This window comes from Stenella coeruleoalba (genome assembly GCF_951394435.1).
Source record: "Stenella coeruleoalba genome assembly, chromosome: 9".
Lineage (NCBI taxonomy): Eukaryota > Metazoa > Chordata > Mammalia > Artiodactyla > Delphinidae > Stenella > Stenella coeruleoalba.
Window position 1 is genome coordinate 23,810,535 of NC_137155.1, and position 26,652 is coordinate 23,837,186.

At 36.6% G+C, this 26,652-nt stretch overlaps 1 protein-coding gene and 1 pseudogene across 2 annotated transcripts in view; both read left to right on the forward strand.

The window, feature by feature from the left end:
- The window catches only part of LOC307191509 (uncharacterized protein), a gene marked incomplete at its 5' end in the record, with an annotated part of 194,915 nt that overhangs the window by 142,234 nt on the left and 26,029 nt on the right, over window positions 1-26,652 (forward strand). The window lies entirely within an intron of this gene.
- Window positions 20,991-22,284, forward strand: LOC307191827 (serine/arginine-rich splicing factor 3-like; annotated as a pseudogene). Its single transcript has one exon. The product of its transcript is annotated as a serine/arginine-rich splicing factor 3-like (transcript).

Sequence of the window (26,652 nt, forward strand, 5' to 3'; positions counted from 1 at the left end):
TCCAAAACTATGTTGAATAACAGTGGTGAGAGTGGACATCCTTGTCTTGTTCCTGATCTTAGAGGAAATGCTTTCAGTTTTCAACCATTGAGAATGATATTTGCTGTGGGTTTGTTGTATATGCCTTTATTATGTTGAGGTAGGTTCCCTCTATGCCCACTTTCTGGAGAGTTTTTATCATAAATAGGTGTTGAATTTTATTAAAAGCTTTTTCTGCATCTCTTGATATGGTCATATGGTTTTTATTTTTCAATTTGTTAATATGGTGTATCACATTGATTGATTTGCATGTATTGAAGAATCCTTGCATCCCTGGGATAAATCCCACTTGGTCATGGTGTGTGATCCTTTTAATGTGCTGTTGATTCTGCTTGCTAGTATTTTGTTGAAGATTTTTATGTCTGTGTTCATCAGTGATATTGGTCTGTACTTTCTATTTTTTGTGATATCATTGTCTGGTTTTGGTATCAGGGTGATGATTGCCTCATAGAATGAGCTTGGAAGTGTTCCTCCCTCTGCAATATTTTGGAAGAGTTTGAGAAATATAGGTGTTAGCTCTTCTCCAAATGTTTGATAGAATTCGCCTGTGAAGACATCTGGTCCTAGACTTTTGTTTGTTGGAAGATTTTTAATCACGGTTTCAATTCCATTACTTGTAATTGTTCTGTTCATATTTCCTATTTCTTCCTGCTTTAGTGTTGGGAAGTTGTACCTTTCTAAGAATTTGTCCATTTTCTTCCGGGTTGTCCATTTTATTGGCATATATTTGCTTGTAGTAGTCTCTTAGGATCCTTTGTATTTCTGTGGTGTCAGTTGTAGCTTCTCCTTTTTCATTTCTAATTTCCCTGATATGAGTCCTGTCCCTTTTTTTCTTGATGAGTCTGGCTAAAGGTTTATCAATTTTGTTTATCTTCTCAGAGAACCAGCTTTTAGTTTCATTTATCTTTGCTATTTTTTTTTTTTTTCTATTTCATTTATTTCTGCTCTGATCTTTATGATTGCTTTCCTTCTACTGACTTTTGGGTTTTGTTTATTCTTCTTTCTCCAGTTGCTTTAGGTTTAAGTTTAGGTTGTTTATTTGAGAATTTTCTTGTTTCTTGAGGTAAGATTGTACTGCCATAAACTTCCCTCTTAGAACTGCTTTTGCTGCTTCCCATAAGTTTTGGGTCATCCTATTTTCTTTGTCATTTGTTTCTAGGTGTTTTTTGATTTCGTTTTTGATTTCTTCAGTGATCCATTGGTTATTTAGTAGCATATTGTTTAGTTTCCATATGTTTGTGTTTTTTACAGTTTTTTTTTCCTGTAATTGATTTCTTATCTCATAGCATTGTGGTCAGAAAAGATGCTTGATATGATTTCAGTTTTCTTAGATTTAACGAGGCTTGAATGTGATCCAAGATGTGGTCTGTTCTGGAGAGTGTTCCATGTGCACTTGAAAAGAGAGAGTATTCCACTGCTTTCGGATGGAATGTCTTATAAATATCAAATAAGTCTATCTGGTCTGATGTGTCATTTAAGGATGTGTTTCCTTATTAATTTTCTGTCTGGATGATGTGTCCATTGTTGTAAGTGGGGTGTTAAAGTCCACCACTATTATTGTGTTACTGTCGATTTCCCCTTTTATGGATGTTAGCATTTGCCTTATGTATTGAGGTGCTTCTATGTTGGGTGCATAAATATATACAATTGTTATATCTTCTTCTTGGATTGATCCCTTGATCATTATGTAGTGTCCTTCCTTGTCTCTTGTAACATGCTTTATTTTAAAATCTATTTTATCTGATATGAGTATTTCTACTCCAGCTTTTTTTTTTTTTTTTTTGATTTCCATTTGCATGGGATATCTTTGTCCACCCCCTCACTTTCAGTCTGTATGTGTCCCTAGATCTGAAGTGGGTCTCTTCCAGACAGCATATATATGAATCCTGTTTTTGTATCCATGTATCCAGACTATGTCTTTCGGTTGGAGCATTTAGTCCATTTACATTCAAGGTAATTATCGATATGTATGTTCCTACTACCATTTTCTTAATTGTTTTGGGTTAGTTATTGTAGGTCTTTTCCTTCTCTGTGTTTCCTGCCTAGAGAAGCTCCTTTAGCATTTGTTGTAAAGCTGGTTTGGTGGTGCTGAATTGTCTTAGCTTTTGCTTGTCTGTAGAGGGTTTAATTTCTCCTTTGAATCTGAATGAGATCCTTGCTGGGTAGAGTACTCTTGGTTGTAGGTTTTTCTCCTTCATCACTTTAAATATGTCCTGCCACTCCCTTCTGGCTTGCAGAGTTTCTGCTGAGAAATAAGCTGTTAACCTTATGGGGATTCCCTTGTATGTTATTTGTTGCTTTTCCTTTGCTACTTTTAATATTTTTCTTTGTATTTAATTTTTGATAGTTTGATTAATATGTGTCTTCACATGTTTGTCCTTGGATTTATCCTGTATGGGACTCTCTGCACTTCCTGGACTTGATTGACTATTTCCTTTCCCATATTAGGGAAGTTTTCAGCTATAATCTTTTCAAATATTTTCTCAATCCCTTTTTTTTTTTCTTCTTCCTCTGGGACCCCTATAATCCAAATGTTGGTTTGTTTAATATTGTCCCAGAGGTCTCTGAAACTGTCCTCAATTCTTTTCATTTTTTTTTCTTTATTCTGCTCTGTGGTAGTTATTTCTAATATTTTATCTTCCAGGTCACTTGTGCATTCGTCTGCCTCAGTTATTCTGCTATTGATTCCTTCTAGAGAATTTTTAATTTCATTTATTGTTTTGTTCATTACTGTTTGTTTGCTGTTTAGTTCTTCTAGGTCCTTTTTAAACATTTCTTGTATTTTCTACATTCTATTTCCACGATTTTGGATCATCTTTACTGTCATTACCCTGAATTCTTTTTTAGGTAGACTGCCTGTTTCCTCTTCATTTGTTTGGTTTGGTTGGTTTTTACCTTGCTCCTTCATCCTCTGTGTGTTTCTCTGTTTTCTCAATTTGTTTAACTTAATGTGTATGGGATCTGTTTTCGCAGGTTGCAGGTTCATAGTTCCCATTGTTTTTTGGTGTCTGCCCCCAGTGGCTGTGGTTGGTTTAGTGCATTGTGTAGACTTCCTGGTGGTGGGGACTGGTGCCTGTGTTCTGGTGGATGAGGCTGGATCTTGTCTTTTTGGTGGAGAGGACTGCGTCCAGTGGTGTGTTTTGGAGTGTCTGTGAACTTACTGTGATTTTAGGCAGCCTCTCTGCTAATGGGTGGGGTTGTATTCCTGTCTTTCTAGTTTTTTGGCATGGGGTGCTAGTTGTTTGGCATGGGGTGTCTAGCACTGTAGCTTGCTGGTCGTTGAGTGGAGCTGGGTCTTAGCGTTGAGATGGAGATCTCTGGGAGAGCTTTTGCCATTTGATATTATGTGGGGCTGGCAGTTCTCTGGTGGACCAATGTCCTGAACTCAGCTCTCTCACCTAATAGGTTCAGGCCTGCCACCTGGCCAGAGCACCAAGACCCTCTCAGCCACACTGCTCAGAAGAAAAGGGAGTAAAAAAAAGAAAGAAAGAAAAAATAAAGTTATTAAAATAAAAATTTTTTTAAATTATTAATAATAAAAAAAATAAAGAGAAAGAAGAGAGCAACAAAACCAATGAACAAATCCACCAATGATAACAAACACTAAAAAGTATACAAAAAAAAAAAAGGACAGACAGGACCCTAGGAGAAATGGTAAAAGCATAGCTATACAGACAAAATCACACAAAGAATCATACACACTCACAAAAAGAGAAAAAGGAAAAAAAAAAAGTATATACATATATAAAAAGGAAGAGAGCAACCAAATCAATAAACAAATCTACCAGTGATAATAAGCTCTAAATAGTAAACTAAGATAAACATAAAACCAGAAACAAATTAGATGCAGAAAGCAAAACCCAAGTCTACAGTTGCTCCCAAAGTCCACTGCCTCAATTTTGGGATGATTCATTGTCTATTCAGGTATTTCACAGATGCAGGGTACATCAAGTTGATTGTGAAGATTTAATCCTCTGCTCCTAAGGCTGCTGGGAGAAATTTCCCTTTCTCTTCTTTGTTCGCACAGCTCCTGGGGTTCAGCTTTGGATTTGGCCCCGCCTCTGCATGTAGGTCGCCTGAGCGTGTCAGTTCACAGCCCAGGCAGGACAGGGTTAAAGTAGCAGCTGCTTAGGGGGCTCTGGCTCACTCAGGGCAGGGAGAGGCAGGGGTATGGAATGAGGGGCGAGCCTGCGGCTACAGAATCCGGTATGACGTTGCAACAGCCTGAGGCGTGCTGTGTGTTCTCCGGGGGAGGTTGTCCGTGGATTATGGGACCCTGGCAGTGGCAGGCTGCACAGCCTCCTGGGAGGGGAGGTGTGGATAGTGACCTGTGCTTGCACACAGGCTTCTTGGTGGCTGCAGCAATAGCCTTAGCATTTCATTCTGGTCTCTGGTGTCTGCACTGATAGCCGCAGCTCACGCCTGTCTCTGAAGCTCGTTTAGGCAGTGTTCTGAATCCCCTCTCCTCATGCACCCTGAAACAATGGTCTCTTGCCTCTTAGGCAGTTCCAGACCTTTGCCCAGACTCCCTCCCGGCTAGCTGTGGCGCACTAGCCCCCTTCAGGCTGTGTTCACGCAGCCAACCCCAGTCCTCTCGCTGGCATCTGACCTCTGAAGCCTGAGCCTCAGCTCCCAGCCCGCGCCCGCCCCAGCGGGTGAGCAGACAAGCCTCTCATACTGGTGAGTGCTGGTCGGCACCGATCCTCTGTGAGGGAATCTTTCTGCTTTGCCCTCTGCACCCCTGTTGCTGTGCTCTCCTCCGTGGCTCCGAAGCTTCGCCCCGCCCATCCCCCATCTCCGCCAGCGAAGGGGCTTCTTAGTGTGTGGAAACGTTTCCTCCTTGACAGCTCCCCCCCAGAGGTGCAGGTCCCATCCCTATTCTTTAGTCTCTGTTTTTTTTTCTTTTTCCTTTTGCCCTACCCAGGTACGTGGGGAGTTTCTTGCCTTTTGGGAAGTCTGAGGTCTTCTGCCAGCATTCAGTAGGTGTTCTGTAGGAGTTGTTCCACATGTAGATGTATTTTTGATGTATTTGTGGGGAGGAAGGTGATCTCCACATCTTACTCCTCTGCCATCTTGAAGGTTCCCCAAACTAGAGCACTTTAAACTAAAAACACAAGTTGTGCTGTCCTCAGTACACCTGATATACACAGTGGTGGGACAGAGACAGAGAAAATTCAACAAATACTCCTCTGGAGAATTGTGAATGGGAAAAATCAGAGAAACATAGCATAAACTGATCATTGAAAATTCTGAAATCTTTTGGGGAAGATATTTCAAGGGCTAGCCCTCCTAGGAATGGAGAATGTCCCTTGTTAAGCCTCTAAATCTGTTCCCCAGGAGTAGCTTCCTTGTTCATCATTCACTCTCAGAGATTCTTCCTTTTCCATTTTCATCATTAGCCACCTGTGAAGTGACTGTTTGCTCCTTGGAGGCTGACCAGCTTTCTTAGCCTGCTTTTGGCTCTTAGAAGATTTTCCCAGTGGTTATTTAAGGCATAAATGCTTATGGTCTCAGCTGGTGGTTCTGTTGACAGTACAGTTCTGTAAAAAATTTAGTAGATTTATCTGTTTAATTCTCAGTTCCATATGCAGTAAGCCTACCATTACTCTTTTCATAATATAATTCTCTAATCTGCTATATTTCTTTGTCCACTCCTTCAGATCCTCTCTTTCCATTTAAGAGCGTACTTATCAGGCTTTGGGAAGAACACACTTCTGTCTTTCACAAACTGCCCCCCTTCAGCCATTTTGTCCAATTGAAAACTTCTACTATGTGCCACCATATCTATTCAAAGTTTTAACAATGACTGTATTTTTTTAAAATTAATTAATTAATTATTTTTTGGCTGTGTTGGGTCTTCATTGCTGCACGTGGGCTTTCTCTAGTTGAGACGAGTGGGGGCTACTCTTCATTGCAATGTGCGGGCTGCTCATTGCAGTGTTTTCTCTTGTTGTGGAGCACAGACTATAGGCACACAGGCTTCAGTAGTTGTGGCTCATGGCCTCTAGAGTGCAGGCTCAGTAGTCGTGGCACATGGGCTTAGTTGTTCCATGGCATGTGGGATCTTACCAGACCAGGGCTCAAACCCATGTCCCTGCATTGGCAGGCAGATTCTTAACCACTGCGCCACCAGGGAAGTAAGTCCCTGTAGTTCTTTTGATAGTTGAAGAAATTGAGAGATTAAGTAATTTCCTAAGACCACAAAAGCTGGTAAGTGACAGATCTGGACATTGAACCTGGGCAGTGTGGCTCTACATACTACACAGTTAAACACTGTGCTCCACCACTTTCTGGATGATGGTGATCATTTACTTTTCATAGAGCAGCACAAATGTGAGCTATGTGGGCATCTTTACATTAGGTACAGCTAAGCACAACAATCCATCAAGGATGTTACTCAAATGCTTTTACTTGAGATCATTATATTGTGAATTATTTTAAATATATTCCTGCTGGAATGTTACTGTTGTTTGTCTTTTTTAATTTCTTCACCTCCGAGGGACATAAACCTATTTTTTAAATGTTAACCCTGTGTACTCTAGAGTTCTTAAAATCTAGTTCAGACAGGGAAATGATTTTCTCTTACCAGATTGCCATGAATATCAGAGGATATGCTGCTCGTTTAAACAAAAGCAAAGGTTGTTTTCATTTTACAAGGTGTTATGAAGATACGTTGAAATATGAACTATATTTGAGGCAATGTCAACCCTTGCAAATGAACTTTTCCATATAAGTGCTCAAGACTAGGTTTCTGCTTTCCCATCTGTGCATAAATGAGTCTAATATCACAGAAGATCTAATTTGAGAAAAGTTATTAACGAAACTTAAAAGTCAAGTACGATATAGTGCAACTCATATTGCAGCTTATTTTTAATATTCTTTACTGTCTTTCCTTTGGGATGGATCATCCTCACCAGTTTCCAGACTATTGCTGGTACTTCTTATCTAACCCTTCAGCAAAGAAACCACACATACTTCAAATTTTTCTTCTCCTCAGCAAAATGCAGTGGTCTCATGTTTTGTTTTCCAGCTTTGTTCTCTTCTGGGTTATAAATAAGAAGTTTAGCAGTGTATGCTAATGGGTAAACGGACACTAATGGCTAAATATATGTTCTCTTTCAAGTGATCTAATTGCATTTTAACAGGGATTTCTAATTTTCTAGGATTTCTAATGTCACAACCCAAGATATTGAGATAAAAGCAGTAGTAATTTCAGACAACTTTCAGACAACCCATTTCAAGTTAATGGGATAAATAACTTCCAAAAATTAGACTGAATACTGCCCAAATCATCCGATGCAAGGACACTTTTATGGTCATTATTAGGTCTAATTATTAGCTCTCCTAGAAAGTCATCAGCTTCAATATTTTTAATAATATACACTACTCTTTAAACAAACAGATTAAACCATGTATGTATGAAAGGTTGAAATAAATTTAAAGTTATTAATTTATGATTTACTTTGATTGTCTTTCACCGTAAATAAGAATATACAACAATCTTTGAACAATTAATGTTTGCTTTCTACCTTTTTCAAGAGAAAATGTACAATATTTTTAACATGCAATAAAGAGGTATGTGGAATTAAAAGTAGGCTTTTGTTGTGTGTGTGTGTGTGTGAGAGAGAGAAAGAGACAGAGACAGAGACACAGAGAGACAGAGAGATAGATTGTGTTTTAATGGGGGTGATCCTGAAAAAGTGGCTCAGTCTTTTCTACAAGTTTTACAATAGAAGATGCCATTTACTGTTTAAGACCAAATTATTTGGAGAGCTCATTATTTTATCTCATCCTCCCTTAAGTGTCACTGAAATGGAAATTGTTGCAGTGAGACTGACTAGTGATGACAACTCTGGTCAAAACTGACCTTTACTCTCTTGATTCATGACATCTCAGCAAGGCTTTGTCATCATTAAAGGCAATGTATTCAGACAGATTCTCTAAAATAGGGCCCCAAGGCTTTACTTTATTGAATTATAATTGATTTCTCATATCTTGGTTTCACGTAGAGAGAAAGAGAACGAAAAGAAGAAAAGAGAGAAGAAAAAGTTAAAAAAAAATCTTTATAGCTTTCTTTTAATGACTTTCTTAAGTTTAGATTAGAAGTACTTATTTTTGAAATATTAAATTTGAAAATTAAGTCACATAACAAATATTAAGTCTCTGTTATGTTTTAACAACAAAGCACACAGCTAAAAAGATTATATTGTCAATTTGTAGGGTGACCAACTGTCCCGTTTTGCCCAAAACTATCTTGCTTTTATTTTTTTAATTTTTGTTTATTTTTATTTATTATTATTATTATTTTTGCGGTACACGGGCCTCTCACTGTTGTGGCCTCTTCCGTTGCGGAACACAGACTCCGGACGCGCAGGCTCAGCAGCCATGGCCACGGGCCCAGCCGCTCCGCAGCATGTGGGATCTTCCTGGACTGGGGCATGAACCTGTGTCCCCTGCATCGGCAGGTGGACTCTCAACCACTGCGCCACCAGGGAAGCCCTATCTTGCTTTTAAAACGGAAAGACCCACATCATGGGAAACTCCTTAGTCCAAGGCAAACTCAAAGTATGACTATTTGTACACGTACATCTAACAATCATAACATAAGTGCAAGAAAAAGCACTTCAAATAATCTGCTTTATACCATTATATACTTTTCAGGTATCCAGAACTGGTAGATCATTGGGTAACTTGGCTTAAAGACTTGTTTTGCTTGATGTATTGTTTATTGCAACATAACAAATTGCCCCGACACATCTTAAAACAACATACTTATCTCAGTTTCTATGGGTCATGGATCTGTGCATAGTTTAGGTGTTTGGGACTGACAGCTTCATTCCTCCCAGTTGGTTGGAGGACACCATCCTCAGTTCCTTGCCAGTGGGCCTCTCCAACATGCCAATTTGCTTTATCAAAGTCAGCAAAAGAATGAGTTTGCTAGCAAGACAAAAGTCATAATCTTATGTAACAAACACAAAAGTGGTTTGCTGTATTTTATTCATTAAAGACATGTCAATAGGTTAAATCCATATTCAAGGGGAGAAAGTTACATATTCAAGGGGAGAAAGTTACATAAGAACATAAATAGCAGAAGGTGGAGACCAAAGGACATCTTAAAGTCTGTCTGCCTTACTTGGCTGTCAGAGTACTTAAGATAAATTAGTTTTATACACACACACACATATGTGTGTGTGTGTGTGTGTGTGTGTGTGTGTGTGTATATATATAAAACTATGCATCATTATATAGGATAACATTCTCTGCCCCTAACACACCACCCCTTCTAGTCATCATCCTCCCTCCCAAAGTTAATGATTTTTCTGAATTCAGGCACTACTGACTACTTTCATCTCTTTTTGATCTGCATATGAGTGAAAACATACAGTAAGTACTCTTTTGTTTCTAGCTTCTTTTATTCAACATCTTTTCTTTGAGATTCACATACATTACATATATATCATCAGCTTATTTTTCCCATTGTTATACAGTATTTCCTGTATTAATATCTCATGATTTATTGATGCATTGCACTGTCTCAAGGAATAGATGTTATAAAGAATAATCTTGCATTATAACCTTTTATACCTCAATTTCCTTTTCTAAACCTTTTCCCCATTTCAGTTTTTCTTCTCTTCCAGTCTTTCATGTTCTCATGGTGCCCTAGCCTTGACTCATATAAACTTATTGCCTAGTCTTTCTGCTTTAATGTTACCATTTTTTGGTAAGATATATACTCTCTAAAATTAAAAAGGAACTTTTAGAATAATATCTTCATTTTAATGGAAGACACTTCCTAGCTGAGAGGATAATTCAGGGGGAGGGGGATATCTGTTCAAACACACCTGACCAAACACATTCAGTCCATCTAACGTAAAGATATGTTAGACTTTCAAGATTATTATCCTATATTAGTTACTATTGAGAAATAATTTCTTTCACAGAATACCAAATATGATTGGAGGTGATAATGTGATATCAAATCCTTTATCATATGCTTATCTAAAGTAAGGTGTCCATTCTCTGAGTATAGTGAGGTGGTGTTGAAATAAAAGAGCAGAGATGCACAAATGCACTCTTGGAAAGGAGATGTTTTGCTTAGTGTAGGAGAAAAACAAATTAGCTACAAATTCAAGAGTTAGTTATTTGAAGCATTTAAAAAATTTTAAGCCCTTTATGCAATTCCTCAAAGCTTATTAGTATGTTAGAAGTATTACAGGAACTTCAAATTTATTCCTCTGGAGAAAACGAACATGTTTCCTAAATTCTCCCATTTAGTATTTGTAATTCTGAGTAAGCCTATTTGCACCAAATTCTGCATTTCACATTCATGTTTGGGGAGTGGTGTCTACTTTAATCTTAAAAGTCATGTACATGTGTGCTGATTTTCAGAAAAACAAACTGAATATTCAGTTATGGGTGTGGTAACTTCCATGTTTGCAGATTTGGAATTTTCCATGTGTTGAAAGAAATCCTTGCTTTACTTTCAGTTTTGGGCAGTAATCATATCTTCCGAATAATCTCAGTCAGCATGATGTATTGAGGAGGAGAGAGGGGCACTCCCCTAAAGTTATGCGCCACGAGGAAATTTCAACACTTTCATCATCTAGGTTATTTCAAATAAACAAAAAATGGAAGTGGTTCATGCATAATAAATCCCTGCTGTGCTATGCTGTGTTTTCATGACTAATTTCTTCACTAACCACAACTTTGCAGCCCACAACTTTAAAACACCAGGCATCCTTTATAAAAACATGGGCTTACTGTTAGGGTTGTGCTTTTTCCTGTCCACAAACTCCCTAGTGACTTGTTAACTGTCCAAACATAAATGTCTTCAAAAGACTTATGGAAAATGCAGTTGTAAGATATTTTTAGAACCATAGAGGAGACTTCCTATTATAGAGTCAAAATTTAAATTATAGTAAAGAGTAAGTTGTTACTCTAAGAATTGATTTGATACTTTAAATTTTTCCTCACAGAAATAACAGTTCTGGTAGAAACATTGAGGAATTATCTAGTCATTTCCTCATGATTGAACAGAATGACAAACCACCTCAGCTGAGATTTCTGAGTGACTTACCTGAGGCTAACGGGAATTTGAAGTGCTTGAACTTTATAAAGTCTGCTTTATGACTTCTTAAAAAACATAGTCTCCAGTCCAAAACACTTGTCTAACATTTTATACTTGCTTCATTTTCTGTTAGCTCCACTAGATATTGTTACTATCTCTTGAATATATTTTTGATCTTATAGGAAAAAAAATCTCTTTTTTTCAAGTGAAATCTACTTATATAGATAACAGTGAGGTTCAGGTCAAAACCAGGAATCTTCCCTGTCAAGCTTCTCATTCCCAAGAACAGAACCAAGATTGTTCTCAAGTTTCAAATAAATATCTTAAAATTTGTAATTTGTTTTTTTACTTCAGCATTCTCCATGATTCAGGCACAACATCTTTTCATTCTCAAGGGCTGAGGATCTCCTTAGGAGTCTGTTGATTGTGCAAGTGGGCAGCAGAATTGAGCTAGGGTACTGACTGAATAAGTAATGAATACAGTTTTGTTTCGTTTTTTTTCCGGTACGCGGGCCTCTCACCGTTTTGGCCTCTCCCGTTGCGGAGCACAGGCTCCGGACGCGCAGGCCCAGCGGCCATGGCTCACGGGCCCAGCCGCTCCGGGGCATGTGGGAACTTCCCGGACCGGGGCATGAACCCGTGTCCCCTGCATTGGCAGGCGGACTCTCAACCACTGCGCCACCAGGGAAGCCCATGAATACAGATTTTTTAAAGTGTCCATTAAGGGAGAAAAAGCAAGCAAATGGTTTGAATTCTTGCAGTTCTTGTCTCCTCTCTTCAGCATTCATAGATAATACATAAAAGCACTTTTTCAAGCTTCAATATTCTTGGGGTTTGCTTTGCTCATACTTCTCTCTGGGAGAATTGCACACCATCCACCTTCAGGAACTTACTTCTGTGAGCATGCTATTTTGTGTTATTCTTCCCTTCCTTACTCATTGCTAATTGGAGCAGAGCTGGACAGTAGGAATCCAATCCTTTTGCTTCATGGAAACAATCTGTTTCTTCCCGTGGTAGTTAGGATTAAGGGCATGGGGATGATAATGGTATGACTGATTGTGCTGGAGCTAAGAGGAAGATCACATATTAATGATCTCATTCATAATTATTTTTTCCCACTGTGTTCCTATTGTTTGCACTCCTCTAGTTCAGCACTTATGGACATTTTGAACTTGCAGTTTGCATTTTATTTTGGTGTTTCTTTCTGCCTCCTTGCAATGGAAAAGAAGATTTGAGGCTAGGTGCCATGGCTTACTCATTTCTTATTCTATTCTTTGTCTAGGATAGTGGCTAATAAATAAAGTACAAATTAAACAATTTTGCTGCTTTTTAAAAATTATATTTCTGTCCTCTTTTATTCAGTTTTTTTGTTCACCCTAAGATGTACTACAATGATCTTGTAACTTAATTCTGTTATATTTATTTATGATCCTATTTCCAGATAATGAAGACCAATTTAAATTTTGAACATGTGTTCTGCCAACCATTGCTTCTATCTCTGAAACTCAATTGTGTATGATGTCTAATCTATCAATGATGAAACAGCCTTTGTGAAATATTATTTATGCCTTCAGGTTGGGGCATTGGTTCACTGGTATTTACTTTTTGGTATAGTCCCACAACTTTGTACACCGACCTAATAGTTTTATAGTTTAGATGGTGTTTATTAGTTTAGGACTAATATATAATATTGAGATAAGATGAAAATTCCTCTAAAGATATTTTATATGATAAAAATATAAATATACTATACTTATTGAGAAAAATAAGTTACTTACAAATTAATTTTTTTGTAGAGGTCTCCTTTAAGATTATTTCCACAAAATACTTAATGGCAGATAGTTTGGTATGAAAATACAGTGGGAAAATAAACTAATAGATGTGTAAATATCTACGTTATTTCATAAATTAATTTTTTTCTAATTATTTAAAAAGGGTAATGTGTTCCAAGAATACTTTTTCATTATCTAGTACTGGGCAAGTACTATTCTATGACATGGGGATATAGCAGTTAAAAAGTAGACAAAAATCCCTGCCCTTACAGAACTTTACATCCTAGAAAGAGAAGGAAATAAAATAAATACTTAAGTATAGTACTAATGACTCAGGAGAAAATTTAAAGCAGAGATTAGGGGACTGTGGTGCCTCAATTTCAAACAAGGAGGTGGGGCAAGGGTTGTCTCACAGGGAAGCAAGTATCTGCTGAAGGAGAGGCAAGGTACTATGTAATCATCTGGGGGAGAGCTTTCTAAGATTAGGTAAAGGCAACTCAAAAGCCCTGAAGTCCTAAGCCTGGGGATTTTAAAGGAGGGAAATGAGGCCAGAGCAGCTGGAGTTGAGTAGGTTAACAGGAAGAGCACACAGGAGACTGCGGGGTGATGGTGGCTTGGAAGAGGTTATTAGCAGTGGAGGTGGTGAGGTGGGTATGGCCTTATTATGGATGTACATTTGACCCTTGAACAAGAAGTGTTCGAACTGCACAGGTCCTCTTATACTAGGATTTCTTTCACTAAATATATACTTTACTACTCCAGGATCTATGGTTGTTTGAATCCAGGGATGCAGAAGTGGGGGTAGAGGGCCAATTGTAAAGTTATATCCAGATTTTCAACAGTGCATAAGGCAGTGCCCCTAACCCCAGAGTTGTTCAAGGATCAACTGAACTTTGAAGTTACACCTGACAGGATTTGCTGACAATTAAATGGAAGTTATGAGAAAAAAAGAAGAATTCAGGGTGACCAGGATTTTGGTAGAGAACCTGGATAATTTATCTGTGTAAATCATGAGTAAAATACAATTGAGGTCTAGCTTTACATATTTTTCTTGTCCCATTGAATTTCTGGAAAGTCTGACTGAAGGTGTCAGAAAAAATTATTGAGATGAAATAACTCACTTGGCAGTATATGATTTTTCCCTTTATTACTCATGTATTTTAATATTTGAGTTGTTTAGCTTATCTTTTCTTTCCTGCTTTGCAATTTTGTTAGTTCTACATTTACTTTTCAAGTTCTCAATTTAAAATTTTCATTGTTCTATACTCTCCTTCCTGATTGACTCACCATTTATATGAATGAAATAGGGCAGAGTCTTCAAAATATTCCAGTTAAGGCTAAACCAGTATGACCACTGTGGTGTGCCTGGGGATCCAAATTGAAACACATTTATTGATAAACATTTTTAACTAACATTGTACTTATTTTTCAATATTTAATTCTTATTTGCATCCATGTTTTGTAGTAGATAAAACTTGCCCTAATTTAACGATTAGAAAATTGAGTCAATATTAGTTAATGCACCCAGAGCTATGCAGGTATTAAATTGTGAAATAGTGTGGAAACGGGTGGTAGAGAAATCTTTCAAGTCTGTATTATTAATACACAAACCCAAAGTGCCCTGTTAACTACTTAGGCAGTCATAGTCTGTCTTCCAGAGTGGAAAACAAGAGCACAGTAACTTTAATTGATATATCATTTTAGTTTGTTGGTAAGATGAATAGCTACAAGTTCAACATAATTAAATTTTGGACATAGTGTCCCTATGTAACTTTTACCAATTGATATATAAATTTTGCAATTTCTTGGCAGTCTTCCATTTCTCAGTTATGACTTACAACTTCATTTAGTGAGGGGAACAGTGCTAGACTTATAATCAGGGGACCTGGTCTCAATCCCAGTTCTACAATTTGCTGGTTTTGTGATCTTGAACAAATGTTATGTATTCTTTGTGTCTCATTTCCTCATTAGTAAAATGGAAAAAATAAAAATTTGCTTGTTTCACAGTTTGTCATGGGGATCAAATAGGATAGATTATGTGAAAACCCTTGGAAAGTTAAAAAGCTCTACTATTAATCTGTAGAATTAAAATTTTCCATTGAATTTTCTCTGGGGACTTAAAAAATTCTGTGGAGCTACATTAGCCTCTGATATTTCCAGCTTCTAGCACAATTGCACCGTGCAACTTCGACCTGATTTCCTCCTGCAGGTATAGTTGCTCTTTGTTAGTCACTTTACTTTATAAGGTTAAAGTCTCAGAAAAACTTTTTTGCCTTAATGAGATTTTGCTCCAAATTCCCTCTCAGAAAAAGAATTTCCAGTCAGGAATTGACTCCCAAGCTGATTTAATTTCCTTCAGGATTTACCTACCTGCAAATTCTGCTACCTCTGAGCTTGGCAAAGAGGGATCTAAGGGCATAGTTTTCTGTTCCCTTTCACATCAACACCCATTGAAAGAATTATCTACACTCCTTGTCTCCAACTTCCCTCCTACCATTGTCTCTTAAGTCTAGTCTAATTACAATTTCACCCCCTAGCACTTACCCAGGCTGACCTTGATGAAGAGACTGATGATTTCTATGTCGATAAATCCAGTGCTCAATTATCTGTCCTCATCATATTTGACCTATAAGCATAATTTGATAAAGTGCTTGAAAATCTTTATTCACTTGGCTTTTTTTGGTACACAGCCCTAAACTGTTTTTCTCTAGCCCCCTGTCCTCAGATCTCTCCTTTTCTGCTCTTCCTCTTAATCCCAAATATTGATATGACACAGGATTCAGTCCTTGAAACTCAACTCTTTTCTATCATCATTCACTCAGTAACTCATCTCACTTAGTCTTATGGCTTTCAATATTATCTATAGGCTTATAAATCTCAAATATTTCCTGCTGAATTTCTCTCATGCATTTTGAGCTCAGATTTCCGACTGCTGACTTTACATCTTCATGTAAATGTCTGATATCTCAAACTTACCACATCTAAAACCAAAACCAAAACTTTAGTCTTTCTCCCCAACTTGCTCTTCCCGAATTTCTTCTTCATCTTAATAAATGTCAACTGTATTCTTCTCCTGATTACTTAAACCGAAAACAGTATCAGTCTTCATTTTCTCTTTCTGGCATCAGACTTCACATTTGAAATCGTGAAAGTTTGAAGACAATGAATAGCATCTTCACACTATTGCAAACCAAGAATCATATACCAGGCAAATTATTTTTCCTTGTAAACATGGACATATTTAAGGAAATTTTAAAAATTCAGAAAACATATATCTCACATATTTCATTTGAAAATTATTTTTTAAATTACTCTAAAAAAACTAGGGGACTCTAGATGGGGAAGAGTTTAAGAAGATAGGAAATCTCAACTACTAACTAATCTCAGCTCTGTCTACCTATCTATCTATCTACGCATACACACTTATCTCTTTACAGATATTCATAGATTCAAGAAATGCCCATTAGTCAGGGAAATAGTAGGATTTGCCTCAGAAAAGTTTCTAGAACTGGGTCCCTGAATCCTAGACCACTTAGTGAAATCAAGAATATGTGAAACCTGGATTAGATCATGTAGAAGAGAGTGAATTTCCTGAAGTTTTTCTATAAGCTATATTCCTCCTCCACCCAAAGAGGTAGTTGCCAGCTTTGCCACATGAAGCCTAGCAGGTGGTGGTGCTTTAAGTGGATCACTTAAGAACTTAATGTGTGACCACTGTAATTTGGGGATTATCTGATCCAGGAAATCTTGAGGATAAAGAGAGCAAATCAGTTCTGTGGTTTCAGGGCCAGGTCAGTTGCATTAAGGCTGGAATCAGACTGTACTCTGAGTTTGTTAGAGAAGAGGTTGTATATTTCCTATAAACCAGAAGTGAGCTATGCACTAGAAGACCAATGCCACTGTGGAGTCTTCTCGGGACCTGGCTGATGGGTCACTTACATACAGGGACAAAGAGACTCAAGCAGCAAGAAGCCAGAAGTATATAAGGGCTTTCTAGGGGCTTCTGAAGGATTGCAAACCACCTTCTGAACTACTTATATATGAGTCAAAAGAAGCACAGGTGGGAGAAAACCCCAGGAATCTCAGAAGAACTTTTAGTGTCCCAGTAGAAAAAGAGATAATTCTAAACATTTGCTAGGCCCAGTACTAATTTATAACAGGAAAAAACAGTGATCAGTTCAAGTGAAAAATGTTTTGTTTCCCTTATCCTTCTCTCTGCCATACTTAGAGGTAGGCAGAGCAGGAAGATAAAAAAGCCAAGCACTTCTTCCAAATGTCAGAGAACGCCAACTTTTGGCAAGGTGGAAAAGAAGTCTTAGTTTATAGTGAAGATTTATGTTAAATGACATCTTGGACTAGATATTTTTAATTTTTGATTTAATCTTTGTTTTCAGAGACTAAAAATCAATATAGGACCCTTGATGACCAAAAAGTTAACAGAAAAGTCAATGAGACCTACCTAAATTTCTCCCAGTGGCACAGCAAAAGATTTATCAATTAAATAAATTTGAAGGGAATATGGGAGACAAAAATATGTTACATTTTGATTACAATTTACATTCTACACATTATGTTTCTATTAGATTTATGCACAAGTACATACTTCTGACTACTATATATATGTGTATATATGTATTTCTTTCTGACTTTGACCTTTTTAAAATAAGAATCTGACAATATAATGTAGAATAACATAAAGCCACAGCTTTAAACTAAAAGATGACTATGATATTTTAACTCTGAACATTCTCTATTATTTTTATGCTTGTTGTTTTTAAAATGTTACAAAATTTTAGTTAAATGATGAAGAACCAGTCCTAGCTCTTGGTGTGCTTTCTTTGTATTTATCAGAATGTTTAGGTTAGAAACACATTGTTTTTATGTTTATTTGCATGTAGAGAATAAAGTGCTCTAGGGAGGAGTGCAACTATATTTAGTAGTCAATAGTAAATAATAGTTGCATGCAAGTAAAGGACTGTAAATTTTTTTTTTTTTTTTGCGGTAAGCGGGCCTCTCACTGCTGTGGCCTCTCCCGTTGCGGAGCACGGGCTCCGGACGCGCAGGCTCAGCGGCCATGGCCCACGGGCCCAGCCGCTCCGTGGCATGTGGGATCTTCCCAGACCGGGGCACAAACCTGTATCCCTTGCATCGGCAGGTGGACTCTCAACCACTGCGCCACCAGGGAAGCCCAGGACTGTAAATTTTGAAGGTTGCCATAATGACTTGATGCTTTTAAAAAATCTAATTCATTGTTCACATTTATTTTAATGTATTTTTAGACATTATAATAGATATTATTTTATGTACATTTATTGTAATGTCATTAAAATGAGTATGTTTTAGCTAACAAATATTCATAGTTTTATTTTTTATGGAATCTTCTGTAAGTGTTCTTATGGCCAAGTGGAAGAACATTTTTAAATTAAACAAATATGGACATGAGCTGAGATTTTGCCATTTAATGGCTGTTTGACTTTGAACTTTAGTTTATTCATCAGTAAAATAATTGAAAAAATAACATCGGCTCTTTAGGATTGCCTACAAGTATCTTTAAACTTCCTTATACTTAAAATTCCTTTCCCATATCTCTTTATTCATTAGGTAAGAAGCAAAGTAACAGTAACTGACTATTCTAAAACAAGTAGATTATAAACTGGCATCTCTTCCTGTGTTATGCAGGCTTCTTTTGTAGGGTTTTCTTGCCTTATTCTTAGGTTTCTATTTAAGAATATGCATGTGGTCATAACCAAGTATTTAGCTCTCTCTGCTCTTCTCCACTATAACATTATTTTTAAACAACTGTTCATTTTTTCCAGTTGTAGAAAATGATATGAAGCATCAAATCTATTAAATCATTTAAAATTTGCTTCATCACTAGAAAAGGTTGGGGATAAAGTTGTTTACTTACATTTTTCTTATTTATGAGCTTAAAATTATCAGCTTTTCTGACATTTATCTGTGCAATTGCCTAGATGGATAATAAAACCCTTTTTCACTCACTGCAAATTCCCATGGGGCTGAAATTCATCTGCTTTGCATTATTGTATATCCCTGCCATGTGGATAGCTTACATCACGTTAACTTTAAAAGGTACTGAAATGGTGCTTTGCAGATACAAAGGAGAAAGGAATTGGATCAGCAGTCTCCAATAAACAAATGATATCCTAGTATTTAACACTGACTTATTTTATTTCTTAAAATTACCTATGTTCATTGAGAGTAAAGGGTCAAAACTGAATTTGGCTTTCTCAGAATGGTGTATTCTAGGTAAATTAATAAAGTCATTAATGCTTCCATACTTGCTGATTTAACAAATCTTATTTGCTTACAAACTATGCACTATAGAATAATAGGCTCTATGCAAAATCTGCCTTCCAAATTTTACTATATTCTTTTAATAATTGTGTTTTTGGTAAACTATCACACAATGGGGGAACATTCTTTCTTATTTGATAATTTATTGGCAGATTCATTTGGTTAATGTTAAAAATTAGTGTGGAACTTTAGGCGTATGGCATTCAAGGCAATTCCTTATGTTTGGTGGGAAGAATTAGAGTGTTAGACTAAAAAAGAAGACTTAACTGAATAAATTATAGCATACATCATTAGAATTATTTTACTTATTTATTCATCTATTTATAGATTTTTTTAAAAATTCCTAAAACAGCTTTAAAAAGCAGTATTTAATTGTGTTTAACAAAACACAGTTAAATACACTAGATATCAAAACTTCTTTCAACTATTTAAATTATTTAATCTGATTCTGTGCTTCCTTATTTGTGAAATGGAATTTTACTGCATACTTCATAGTTTATGGAGATTTTTAATTGAATTTAGAGCAATTTTGAACCTGGTTCAATGTAAGTGTTCAATAAATAAATAGTTTCAATAAAAGCTATAATAATGTGATGTTCAGTATCCAGCAAGATTGTACATATTAGGAGTAAGTAAACAGTTAAAAGAATGGCAACATTGTGTATGGAAAAATTTAGTTGAACTTACGCCAGATGATTGAAGAGAGTATTTATGATTAAGCAAAATTAATATTATATATATATGGCCTTTTAAGGAATAACTGCATAAGTAGACAAGTAATGGAAAATAATAGTTTTCCATTAAGGAAAACACTAATTGTTTTAACTACATAAAAATTAACATTAGTTGTCTGTGTACAAAAAAATTACAAACAGTATAAAATCAAAACAATTAACTAGAAAAATCATTTGCTTAATTTATTGTAAACAATAAATTTCTGTCTCTGAAAACGCTCACAAAGCAAAACCAAAAAAAATGACAAATATTCCAGGTTAAAATTGAGTGAAAGGCCCCGCCCCTCGGCCCACCGCCCGACTGGCCTGGTGCAGCGGCCACGCGCGCAGACATGGCGGAGAAGCTGGAGCTGAGGCTCAAGTCGCCCATGGGGGCCGAGCCCGCCGTCTACCCGTGGCCGCTGCCGGTCTATGACAAACCCCACGATGCTGCTCACGAAATCATCGCGACCATCCGGCTCAGAGATTTGGCAAGAGATAGTTTAACAGAAAAGGAATGCGTGAAGGAGAAATGGAATCTCTTGCCTGAATTTCTGCAGACAGAAATAAAGAATCAGTTATGTGACTTGGAAACCAAATTACATAAAGAAGAATTATCAGAGGAGGGCTACCGGGCTAAAGTCAAATCCCGTTTAAATAAAGATTTGTCCTTGAGAACGGAGCTCCTGGTTTCATTCGGGAAGTGAATGGATGTCTAGAAAACGGGAGCCAGACAAGTGGTGAGGATCGCAGAGTGGAAATAGCAGAGAAAAACTAGTCCCCCAGACCTGTTTCCAAACTTTGCATGCCCAGGAGAAGCAAGTCCGATGGAGAAACAAAATCAGCTGAAGTCTCATGTAGCCCCAGGATTACAAGGCAAACTACCAGGCAGACCACCATCACATCTCATTTCACAAGGGGCCCTGCCAAACAGAAACCTGAGGAAGACCCTGAAAAAGCAAAATCAGATTATTCTGTCGATGAAGACGAAAAAGACCAGGAGGAAGAGAGACGTAGAGTTACATCCAGAGAGCGAGTTGCTGGACTGCTCCCTGCAGAAGAACCGGGAAGAGTAAGACCAGGGACACACGTGGAAGAAGAAAGAGATGATAAAGTAAAGCCTGGTAACCTCCAGGAAAAAAAGAGACTCAGAAGTCAAACCGAAGGACTAACACCTAAACAGAAATCTAAGGAGGAGCCAGACAGAGATGCGAGGCCCGAAGGAGCTCAGGCTGAAACGAATGAAGGAGAAGACTAAGTTGAAAAGAGGCACAGAAGTGAACCCAAAGATCTAGCTAGCAAACGGACACCAGAAGGAAAAGAACCTGAAAGAGTAAAACCACAACTTTCTGATGAGAAAGATGAGGATGAAAAGATAAACAGATCCCAGATATATTACTGAAATATCTACAGAAGTGCTTCTAAAAGGAGAGGAGTCCCTTCCTAAACATCACCACTGGGCTCCCCTGGTGGCGCAGTGGCAAAGAATCCGCCTGCCAGGCCATTTGTGGACGATGGGTGTGCAAGAGCATCTGCGGGTGCCACGCGGGAGGGGATTTGAGCCTTTGCGTTTCTAACCCGAGATCTCGAAATGCATCGTGATTCCTGTCCATTGGAGTGTAAAGTTTATGTAGGTAATCTTGGAAACAATGGTAACAAGACTGAATTGGAATGAGCTGTAGGCTATTATGGACCACTGCGAAGTGTGTGGGTTGCTAGAAACCCTCCTGACTTAGCTTTTGTTGAATTTGAAGATCCCCAAGATGCAGCCAATGCTGTCCGAGAACTAGACGGGAGAACACTATGTGGCTGCCGAGTAAGAGTGGACCTGTCGAATGGGGAAAAGAGAAGTTGAAATCGTGGCCGCCTCCTTCTTGGGGGTCGTTGACCTCGAGATGATTACCGGAGGAGGAGTCCTCCACCTCGCCACAGATCTCCAAGACGGAGAAGCTTCTCCCGCAGCTGGAGCAGGTCCCTTTCTAGATATACGAGAAAAGAGAGATCACTGTCCCAGGATAGAAATCACAAGCCATCCCGATCGTTCTGTAGGTCTCCTAGCTGATCTAGGTCAAATGAAAGGGAACAGAAGACCACTTTGCAAGAGGAGTGGTGCACAGGAAATAACTTCATTTGACAGGTGTATGTACAGAAAATTCAAGTTTTGTTTGAGACTTCATAAGCTTGGTGCATTTTTAAAATGTTTTAGCTGTTCACATTTGTTTGTCTCTTGGAACAGTGACACATAAAGGTGTAATTCTCTGTGGTTTGAAATGGATCACGTGAGGCATGTAATATGAAGAATTGTTACTTTACAATGTTCCAGCAAAATTGAATTTGCTTTGAATTTTTAGTCTTGCCTAGACTGATAATAAAACTCGAATAACTCCTGACCAGCTTAAAAAAAAAAAAAAAATTTTGAGTGAAAGACACTAATAAACACACCAAAAAAAGAACAGCAAGGTCAATAAATTCTTGAAAAGATATAATAAAAATATGAGTTAAAGTAAAATATTTTATTTGTATTATATTGGCAAAATTGTTAAGAGTTATTACGGATGCAGAGGAAAGATTATCCTGCTACACCTTCCGTGAGGGGATAAGATGGAGGGCAAATTCTTTCAAGAAGCAAAAAAAACCAAAAAGTGTGCAGAAAGCCATAAAAACCCCTTGATCTAACAATTCTAATTTCACTTAATTATTCTGAGAACATGTTTAATAATAGGAATAGTTTGTACACTATTGTTTATAAGCTATTAAAGAATAAAACTTTTGATTTGTATTATCATGAAAATATGAGCATGTTATGCTGTTCATTTTTAAATGATCAAAAATGTATTCAGAATGATCTCCTTGTTAGAAATAAGACTATGCATACATACATACACACATATATACATACCTTCTTATAGTAGCAACTCATATACATACACACGCACATATATATGAACATATATATGTGCCTATATAACAGGTTGTTAACTAAAAATAATTATCTTTAGGTGGTAACATTGATGGGTTTAATATATTCTTTATTTATTGCATCTCGTCATTGTTTTAGTGAGTCTCTATAGCTTTTAATAAGAAAATAATACAAACTATAATAACTTATGTTAAGCAAAGGAGTAGGTGAGGATAAAGAAGACAAGCTACAAACAAACAAAACAAAAATGTAGTCAGTTAATTTATATCATGAAGTCTAAATACCTGAACACCAGTCATCACTGGTATTATATTCTACATTTATGTTTGCTAATGTTAAGGGTAGTATAGTCTTGTCTGTTGGAAAGTATTGATGAAACAAATTTAGGTTAAAAGTTTTAATAAATCTATCTGCAGCTTCCCATAATTACAAACACATATGTGAATCTTTTGTACATAGGGATTATATAAAAGATGACACGGGCTTCCCTGGTGGCGCAGTGGTTGAGAGTCCGCCTGCCGATGCAGGGCACACGGGTTTGTGCCCCGGTCTGGGAAGATCCCACATGCCGCGGAGCGGCTGGGCCCGTGAGCCATGGCCGCTGAGCCTGCGCGTCCGGAGCCTGTGCTCCGCAACGGGAGAGGCCACAACAGTGAGAGGCCCGCGTACCTCAAAAAAAAAAAAAAAAAAAAAAAAGATGACACATGCCAAACAATTTTTCCATCACTGTTGAACTTGAAAAGGTTCCTTTGCATCTGAAGTTTAAAGAACCTCTGATATGTGATTATGCATTTTTGCTTCATGAAGTACATCCCTACTTCTACTTTCTGCACCCTTCAGTTGATGCACTGACTGCTCAGTTCCCCATATTCCTTTGGACAATTAAGTGATGTTAAGGTTAATGTCTGCTATAGCATTCCTTTTGAGCCTCTGTAAACATCTTGCTCCAAACTATTTCCCATAAATATTTATTTAAGATTCTACTAGCAGGCCTTTCCCATTTTACTATATCCTTGATTTCTTGCTTGGGAGGTTGGTTAGGTTATGTGACTGCATTTTGGGTTATCCTTTTTGATATTCAGCATTGACATATGACTCATAGGTGGCCTGGTTTTGTAAAGACATGTGCAAAATATATGAAAGGAGTATTTTGAAAGTGTTTCATAGTATGACATAATAACAATAGAAAAAGGGTTATATGGCATGACATAAAAAGAAAAAATAATATTTGTTAAGATACAAAAGAAAGTAGAATTATATTGGTGATAATACTCTTAACAGAAGGACATACCAATCAGTGTTTTCAGTTATATAAAATTCTTCCATCTGGTACAATTCTAGCAAGAAAATAAATATTAAGGTGGAGTACTGAATCTCATTTTACAGGGTTAATAACAATAATAAAATAGAGTGGAGAAAATCTATTCTCGTGTGCTCATTTCTTTTGCAGCAGCATACAGCTGGGTTCTATCTTTTATTGTGTATATTATTTAAGAATTCTATTTCTTTAAACTTTGATCATGTAATTTTCTTACATCTGGTTTTATTTGACACTTGCTAGAGAGTGTGTATAAAAGGTTAGTTGAACATGTACACTCAACTATAGTAAAAAGAGTGTAGATCTTTCATAAAATATACATGTATAATATTTATATGCAATTTAATTGCTATTTATATTGACAATAAATATCTGTCAGTGTGGTTTAAAATGGTTTAAACTAGTTAAAATTATAAGATGTTATTTTAATTCTGAATCTTACTTTTGGTTGTTGCTACCAATCTATTCCATATATATTTAATCTGCTACCACATATATCTTAAAATATGTTTATTTTTTCTGTATCTTAGCATTGATCATTAAGCACTGTAATTACAGGTTGAGACTTCAGATTCTGGTCAACTCTGTGACCCTGAGCAAGTAACTAAACCTCTCATTACTTAGCTGAAAATGGGTTTAATCATAGCATTTACATCATAGCGTGATTGTAAGCATTCAAAGTGATAATGCACATAAACTATTTAGAATGCTGGGTGGTATGTAAACACTCAAAAATGTTACCTGTCATTATTATTTACTTTTATGATTACATTGAATGTGTCCTTTTGTGAAGTAAGAATTTACTATCTCCTTAGAATCAATTATTTTAGGTTAAAGTGAATCTGTAATAATTATCAAAACTGTCTTATTCAGCAAAATTTATGAATATTGAATTCCAGAAGTTGCCCAAATGCTGTATTATTTTTTCCAAAGTAATTGTTCTAATCTTTACTCATTGAAAGGGCATTTATTTGAATAAAACATAAGATACACAAGAACAGAAAAAAGTAGAATGGTATCTTTCTGTTATAAAAAGGAAAAATAAGATTATTCATATATGAATATTGAAATATGATATTGGAGATGAAAATAAGACTCTTAAGAGAGTCTTAAGAGTCTTAAAAATAAGAATATTCTTAATAGAATTTTTACTTTAGAACCATGTAAATTTTATATATTTGATTTATAAAAATTAAAAAGAAAAAAATGGGGCTAACACATAATGTAAACATGCACGAGAATGCATTATTTCAGATAACTTTGAAATACAGTATGGTGACTGTGCCTTAAGGCAGCTAGTCTCCAGGGAGATATATTCCATTGCTTGAAATAATAGGTACTATATAGGTTAGAGATATGTTCAATAATTTGATACCTGAATCTTTCACTTCAGTACCACAATATTATGTTTTTAACTTCAGGATAACCCCCGTGAGATCTTAAGAATTAAATGATGTGTAAATGAATGTTTCACAACACTTGATTTTCTTCACTTTTCAGAAAAAGATATTAATGATAAATATTTTAAAATATGTTAAAACCACATGAAATGTCACCACACAACATGATAAAAATCATTTTCAAGTGCCAAAGGCAACTGAAACAACATACCACGAAGAAAATGAAAAGGCAAGTCACTGACTAGGAGAAAATATTCACAACACATACATCTGAGAAAGAACTTATATCTAGAATATATAAAGAACTCTTACAGCTCAATAATAAAAGGAAAAAACAATTTTAAAATGGTCATGAGATTCTAACAGACACTTCATAAAAAAGATGTACAAGTAAGCACATGGAAAAGTGTTTGACATCATGGAATGCAAATGAAGCTGCAATGGGATACCAGCGCATATTCACTAGAATGGCTAAAATGTGTTGACCAGTATGTATGACTCTCGCACGTTGCTGCTGGTGATGTAAAATGGTACAACCACTTTGCAAATTTATTTGCAAGTTTCTCCTAGAGTTAAACATTCACTCTTATAATGCAAGAGTATTAAATACATATGTTCATAGAAAGACTTTACACAAATAGTCAGAGCAGCTTTACTTGTAACGGCCAAAAACTGGAAAGAACTCAAAAGTCCATCAGCAGGTAAATGGATAAACAAAAGCTGGTATATCCATACAAAAGAATACCAACGAGCAATGAAAATGTTTGAACTACACACAACAGTGATGAATCTCAAAATCATTATGCTAAGTGAGAGAAGCCAGATATAAAAGAGTACATATAATATGCTTCAATAACGTGAAATTCTAGAAAAAGCAACTCTAGTTTATAGGAACAGAAAGCAGGTCAGTGCATGCCTAGGACTGAGAATGTAGGGGATTGACAGGGAAAGAGCACAAGGAAACCTATAGAGTGATGGAAATGTTATATGTATATCTTGATTGTGGTAAAGAGTACCAGAAATATACATTTGATGAAACTCTTCAAGCTGTGCATTTAAAATGGGTACATTTTATTATATGTAAATTAGAGTTCAGTAAAGTTGATT